The 6,381-nt window shown below is 37.4% G+C and overlaps 1 long non-coding RNA gene across 1 annotated transcript; it reads right to left on the bottom strand.

The window, feature by feature from the left end:
• Positions 1–2,025: 2,025 nt before the first annotated feature.
• LOC140520946 (uncharacterized) lies at positions 2,026–6,054 on the bottom strand. The gene is made up of 2 exons (XR_011972725.1): positions 5,979–6,054; positions 2,026–2,567 (listed from the first exon to the last, which is right to left on the bottom strand). It is a non-coding gene; the product is annotated as an uncharacterized lncRNA (long non-coding RNA).
• Positions 6,055–6,381: the final 327 nt, after the last annotated feature.

Genomic DNA, 6,381 nt, shown 5'->3' with positions numbered 1-6,381 from the left:
GTGAAAGGTAGATGAGTAGCCCTGAAAAGGGCTCAACAGACCTTTGCATCAGAGGTGCTAGTCCTCCTGGAATATCCCATACACCCCTAGGTAGACAGAGGGTGGATGAGATGGAGTACCAAAGCTGATGAGATCTTATAGAATGATAAGGTTACCTTAATAACAAACTTCTTGGAACAGAGTGGAGAAGTTAGTCAGAGAAATCTCAAGAATTTGCAGCCTGGTGAGAAATGATGAGATGTCTCTCTCCTTATATGGAGGTTTGACCAGATCCTGGCAGGTTGAAGCAAGAATGCCAGGAAAAGCTGTCAGTTGTCCATTGACTGTAATACGTCTATTATTTCAGTTTTTCTAGTGAGCTAAGAGTCAGGTGAGTATTAGAAATAGGAATTTTGTGGGAAGTCTACTGAGGAACACATTTGTGAGCAAGAAGGAAAGTTAAAATAATCTGGTGAGACTGAGAAAAGCTTGAAGATTTGAAAATAAGGGAAGGAGAACATATAAGAACTAACTTCATAGTCCTGGACCATAAAGCTTCCAGAGAAGAAGGGGATCAGGGCAAGAGGGAGAGAAGCTGAGATTGAACCAAAAGGACAAAACTAGACATTTTATCTGCCAAGCACATTTGGTTCAGGCAATCCTACCAGAACAGAGAGCATTGTTATAAGTAATCCAAAGTGAAGAGAGAGTGTGAACCTTCAGTGGCTTGAACCACTGAGATCTCCAGGAGGGCAAGGAAGGCAAATGCTAGATTCTAGTATAAGAAGGTCTGAAGTCCAGAGAAGAAAATTTGGGTACCCATAAGGGGAAGGGTCCATGTTATCCTGAGTGGCAAACACAGGAGTTTAGTTAACTCATGCATGGCAAATTCAAGGGTGAGGATTGTTCCTGAAAGGTCTTTGAAGCCTGGGGAAGATTATGACTTACAAAGTTCTACATTTTCCTCTCCCTTGTTTGCTATTTTAACACTCTCTATATTTTTCCATAGGGGTAAACAGGAAAAAATTAAGAAAAAAAAGGGGTTCCTTTCAGGGAACAGGATAAGAGACTAAGGCTTAGAGTATCCTCTTTAGCCAGGCAAGCTGGGTGACAAGCCAAGGTATGAGTATCTTAATCCAAAATTCTGGGCCTCCCTGGTAGAAAAAAAGTTGGGAAGGAGTGTGGATAAGAAGGGAAGAATCACTTCAATCAATTCAATCTTCATATTTTTTAAAAGAGAAGAAAAAAGCCAGGGATGGTTACTGTATTTAGAGATGAAACTCTCTCTCTCTTTCTCCTTCTCTCTCTCTTTCTCTCTCACTATCTCTCTCTCTCTATCTCTCATATATGTATATCTACACACACACATATATACACATGTGTATACACATATATACGTATACATTATACATACACATATATACACACAAAGAGAAGTATACGTCATAGGATCATAATTCTGGAGTTGAAAGAGAATTCAGAAGTTGTCTAATCCAATCACCTCACTTTACAGATAAGGAAACTGAGGTCCAGAGACAAGTGAATTGACTTGCTCAAGGACACATAGGTCATAAGTGGTAGAGTAGAAGCTCAAAAGCAGCATAGCCTCTGTAATGCTCAGGAGTCCATAAGAGTTCACCCCCTTTTTGTTCTAACTTAACACTAAGGTAGCAAAGTCAGGGTATTTCTTAGGGGCTTCAGAGAAGGTGAGACTCTTAAAAAATTTTGCTTAGCAGTCTAAATTTTAAACTTGTTCCTGTACAAAAGAATCCATAAAATCATAGAATCACAATGGAAGGGACCTCAGGGGCCACCTACCTTCCTAGTCTAATCCATCCAGTCCTCTTTCTAACATCCCACTTTACTTGAATGTGAAGACTTCAGAGGAAGTGTGCAGGACTTCACCATCTACCAAGGCAACCCATCCCAGTAGAGGACAGCTCTACTTCTAAGTTGTGTATCACATCAAGCTGAAACCTGTCTCTCTTTGCAGCTTCTACCTCCTCTTCCTAGTTATTCCATCTAGACCCAAGCAGAACAATTATCTTTTTTTTTTTTGTCCTGGAAAACTTTTTATTGTAGCTGGAGTGGGACAGCTGGACACAGTTTAGATGATTTCAATTTTGTTGGCAACATCTAAAGCAGCATAGTCTGAAACAAGTCAGACATAGGCCTTCTTCTCTTCATCAGGCCAAATCAGTGCATTGCCCTTGGCCATGTCAATGTCATACAGCTTCTTTACCTCCCTCTTGATCTGATGCTTGTTTTCCTTGACGTCCACAATGAAGACTAGGGTGTTGCTGTCCTCAATCTTCTTGATAACAGACTCAGTGGTCAAAGAAAACTTAACGATGGCATAGTGATCAAGCTTGCTTCTCCAAGGGGCACTCTTTGGAGGGTATTTGGGCTGCTTCCAAAGTCTTAGTGTCTTGGTTTGCTGGAAGGTGGGGGATGTTCAGATCTTCTTTATTATGGACACCCTTCAATACTGCCTTCTTGGACGTCAAGGCCTTGGACTTGGCTTCTGTTTTTCGGGGATTGAGGGGGACAACCACTTCCTTATTTGACTTTAGTGACTTTAGTGCTGTCTTGGGGGAAAGGGAGAACAATTATTTTTTAAAGTATCCTATTTTGTATTGATAGCTTTTGTTTCTACATCCCATTTATTTACAAATATATTTCTTTCCTCTACTCAGAGAGCCATCTCTTGTAATAAATATATATATATTTATAAATTTATGTACATATATATAACACAAATATATGTATATATACACATATACATATACACACATCTGCATATATTATATAATTATATATTTATAATATGTATTATATTACATGATATATTGTTATTTTCCTGGTTCTGAAGCAGATCAGTTCCAATGACTCTTTAACATGACAGTCCATAATGTTTTTCCTAAGTCTTCTCTTTCCTAAGCTAAACTTTCACAAGCTCCTGCAGCTGCCAGTTAAAAGATATTAATGATCAATGAAGAGTCTTTAAAGAATCCAAATCTTAACAAAAAAAATAAAGGGAATAGAAAAACATAGAAAAAAAGTTTCCATTAGTATATAATAAAGATACATTCTGTGCAGATGTATCAACACATTTATCTCCAATAAGGACTATTCAAAATGACTTGAATGTGTCCTGTGTTTCATCTTTTAGAATTCTGTTAAATATAACTAATCCACTTTAAAAAAAACAACACCACCGGAATCAGTCCTTACTGGACAAAGAAAGCACTGTCAATATATTTTTTTCTTATTTTATTATTCTGAACTTAAATATCCCCTTCTCCCCCCCAAAAAAGCATTCCCATATACGTAGTAGAACACAGAAAAGGGAAACTATGTGGAACTGTAAATCTCCATTTCATATTTTTTAAAGCACATAATAAATTCTATGTTACTTTCAAAACTTCCTCGCTTATCTATGCTTCCTTTTGAACTTTCTTCTGTTCTCTTTCATGCATTTAAAAAATATTTCAATGGCCTTCACTTTTTTTTGCTAAACCCCCTCTTCCTCAGCACCCTTCAAATAAAAAAGCCAGAAGGGCAGGTATAAAAAAAAAAAGCAACAACTGAACATAGCTGAACAAAATGAGGTCATTTAGTGGCCATGCACAAAACTATGTCTTCTGCACCTTGAGTCTATCTTTTCTGTCAGAGGTGGATAACGTGCTTCATCACTGGTCCTCTGGAGGTACAGTTGGTCGTTGCATTAATGAGTTCTTAAGTCTTTCAAAGTTGTTTATCTTTAGAATATTGTTGCCTTTGTATAAATTCCAATTCCACTCACTTCACTCTGCATCTCTTCATACTACCCAGAATTTTCTGAAGTTTTCTCTTTATTTCTTACAGCACAATAATATTTCATTACATTCCTCAATCACAATTTTTTTCAGTCCTTCTCACACTGATAATCACTCTTTTAGATTTGAGGTCTCTGATTTTCTTACCCCCACCCCAAATTCCCCTTCCCTTTCAGGATCAGGTAATTTGTTTTGTTAATGATTGTTTACTCCCTAGTCTACCCTACTCCCATTCCTGCTTGCTTCTCTGCTGTTTGATGGAGTTCTACATCAAAAAGTTTGCGTGTATAATATGCTCAACACTCTTTTATCTTATTCAGATAAATGAGATTGATCTGCTCCCCCAACTCCTTTCTTCATGTTTAGATACTCTTCCCATACACACTAATTAGGAGAAAAAGCAAGTTGCACCCTTTCCTTCCTTCTTTTTCCATTACTATAACTTTTTTTTTTTACTTTTCCTTCTCTTTCCCCTCTTAAAACCCTCAGAATAAAAAAAAATCTACACATAGATTCTTCTGTTTTTCTTATGTAACTTCCTTAATACACTTTGAAGACACTGAGGTTCTGAAGGGACATAGTTCTTTCCATCCTATTAGATTGTTAGAACTACGTTATCACACAGTCCCTTTTAATTTCTCAAATAAATTTACCTTTTTCGAAGTTGCCCTTGATTTTTGTTTTTGCATTTTAAAGTTCTACTTAGCTTTGGTCTTTTTGTCAGAAATGCTTGCATGTTCTCGATTGCATTACACATCCATTCCTCCCCAACCCCACCCATCCAGCTCCTCCCCATTGCTATTTTATTTAGCTTTCTAAGGAAAGCTATTTTTGTAATCCTATAGCTTTTGCTCTTTGGAACATTGCATTCCATGATCTCCTTTTAGCTGTTAGGTCTTGTATAATCATGACTATGGTTCTTTGGTACTTAAACTGCTTGTTTCTAGAAGCTTGCAGTGTTTTTTGTTTTTTAATTTGACATGGGAGATTTGGATTTTATCTATGACATTCCTGATACTTTTTTCCTCTTGTTTCTTTCGGGAAGTGACTGGTTTGTTCTATCTTGATTGTTATAATTGATAGTTATAATTGATCTGGGGAGTTCTAATTTTTGATTTTTAAAAAGTATAGTGTCTAGGCTTTTTTTTAAGACCATGGTTTTTAGGGAGTCCAGTGATTTTTAAGGCATCTTTCCTTGACCTTTTTTTCCCAGGTCAATTGTTTTTAATAACAGATATCTTACATTTTTTCCTATTATTCTATCTTTTACTTTGTTTCTAATATTTCTTGCTATCTTATACAGTCTTTGGATTCCATCTGGTCTATGCTAATTTTTAAGGAGCTTATTACTTGGGTAAAATTTACTACTTTCTCTTTTCAAAGCGATTTATTATCCTTCCTTTTCTCCAGAGCTTTTATTTCATTTTATATCTCTTATTTAATTTCTTGTATTTGTTTAGTTCTTATGGAAAATCCCTTTTTTCCTTTGAGTCTTTGCTTGCAGTTAATATGAAGTTGCTTTTACCCCATGAGACAGCTACATCTACAAAAAAAAAAATTATGCTGGTCAGTGTTTTCTTTGGTTTACTTTTATCTCCAAATTTAGCTTCTGAATTGAAGTTTTGTGTCAGCACCAGGCTCTATTCTCTGCTTCCCTTTTGAGTGTGGTGGTTCGCCCTATGATCTTTGCCCAAGTTACCTGGTTTCCTGCACTGACTTCCACTTCCTAGGGTTAACATCTTTTACGTTCAGAGTGTTGGATCTTCACAGCTCTGGGCTGTCTTAGCTTGAGCCACAACACAGTGGGTGGTAGCACCACATTGGTCCCTATAGTACCCTCATTGGTCTCCATGGCTCCCCAAGACTCTCAAGATCACTATTCTGGATTTACAGCCACTCTAGTATTTTCTTGGAGGAGCAATCATCACTTGCTGCCTCTCGACACAGAATAGTTACATCTTTGTTACATCTCTGGATCTTTGCTGGCTGAACTGGGAGGTTATAGATGTGCCTTTCTTTCCTATTGCCAGTAGGCTGTTGACTGACTTTTTGTGCAGTTCTGGGGTTGGAGAAGTCACTTCCTGCAGCTTCTCATTGGATTTACTGATCATTATTCTGTCTGGTGGAAATTTTAGATTTTTAAGTGAAGAGTTGGGGGAGAACTGGGAGGTCAGCACTTACCACTGTGCCTGGCCCATAGTAGGTTCTTGCCTTGACTTGGCATTCCAGCTTGGTCAGAAGTCTTCTCAATGTCCTTTTCAAAATCAGAATGGAAAACAGAAACTACTAAGGTGTAGTGAAAAGAGCTTGTGATAGAATCAAAGAAGCTGGACTTAAATCCTAGTTCTCTGTCACTTACTATTTATGTGACCTTGGGCAAATGGTTTAACCTCTATGGAATTCAGTTTCCTTATCTGTAAAATGAAAAGGGTCAGATTGGATGATTCTAAGGTTCCTTCCATCTGAAAACAGTCAACAAGATAGAACAGCAGAATCTTCTAAGAATAGTCTCAGGAGTGCCAAAAGAAAAAATTCAGAATGAGTCTGATAAGGAATGATAAAAGTGACAGAAAGGGTTGTTTTG

The sequence above is a fragment of the Notamacropus eugenii genome, chromosome 1 (genome assembly GCF_028372415.1).
Source record: "Notamacropus eugenii isolate mMacEug1 chromosome 1, mMacEug1.pri_v2, whole genome shotgun sequence".
Classification (NCBI taxonomy): Eukaryota; Metazoa; Chordata; class Mammalia; order Diprotodontia; family Macropodidae; genus Notamacropus; species Notamacropus eugenii.
The sequence above is the reverse complement of the archived record's forward strand: the minus strand, read 5'-3'. Positions and strand labels throughout refer to the sequence as shown.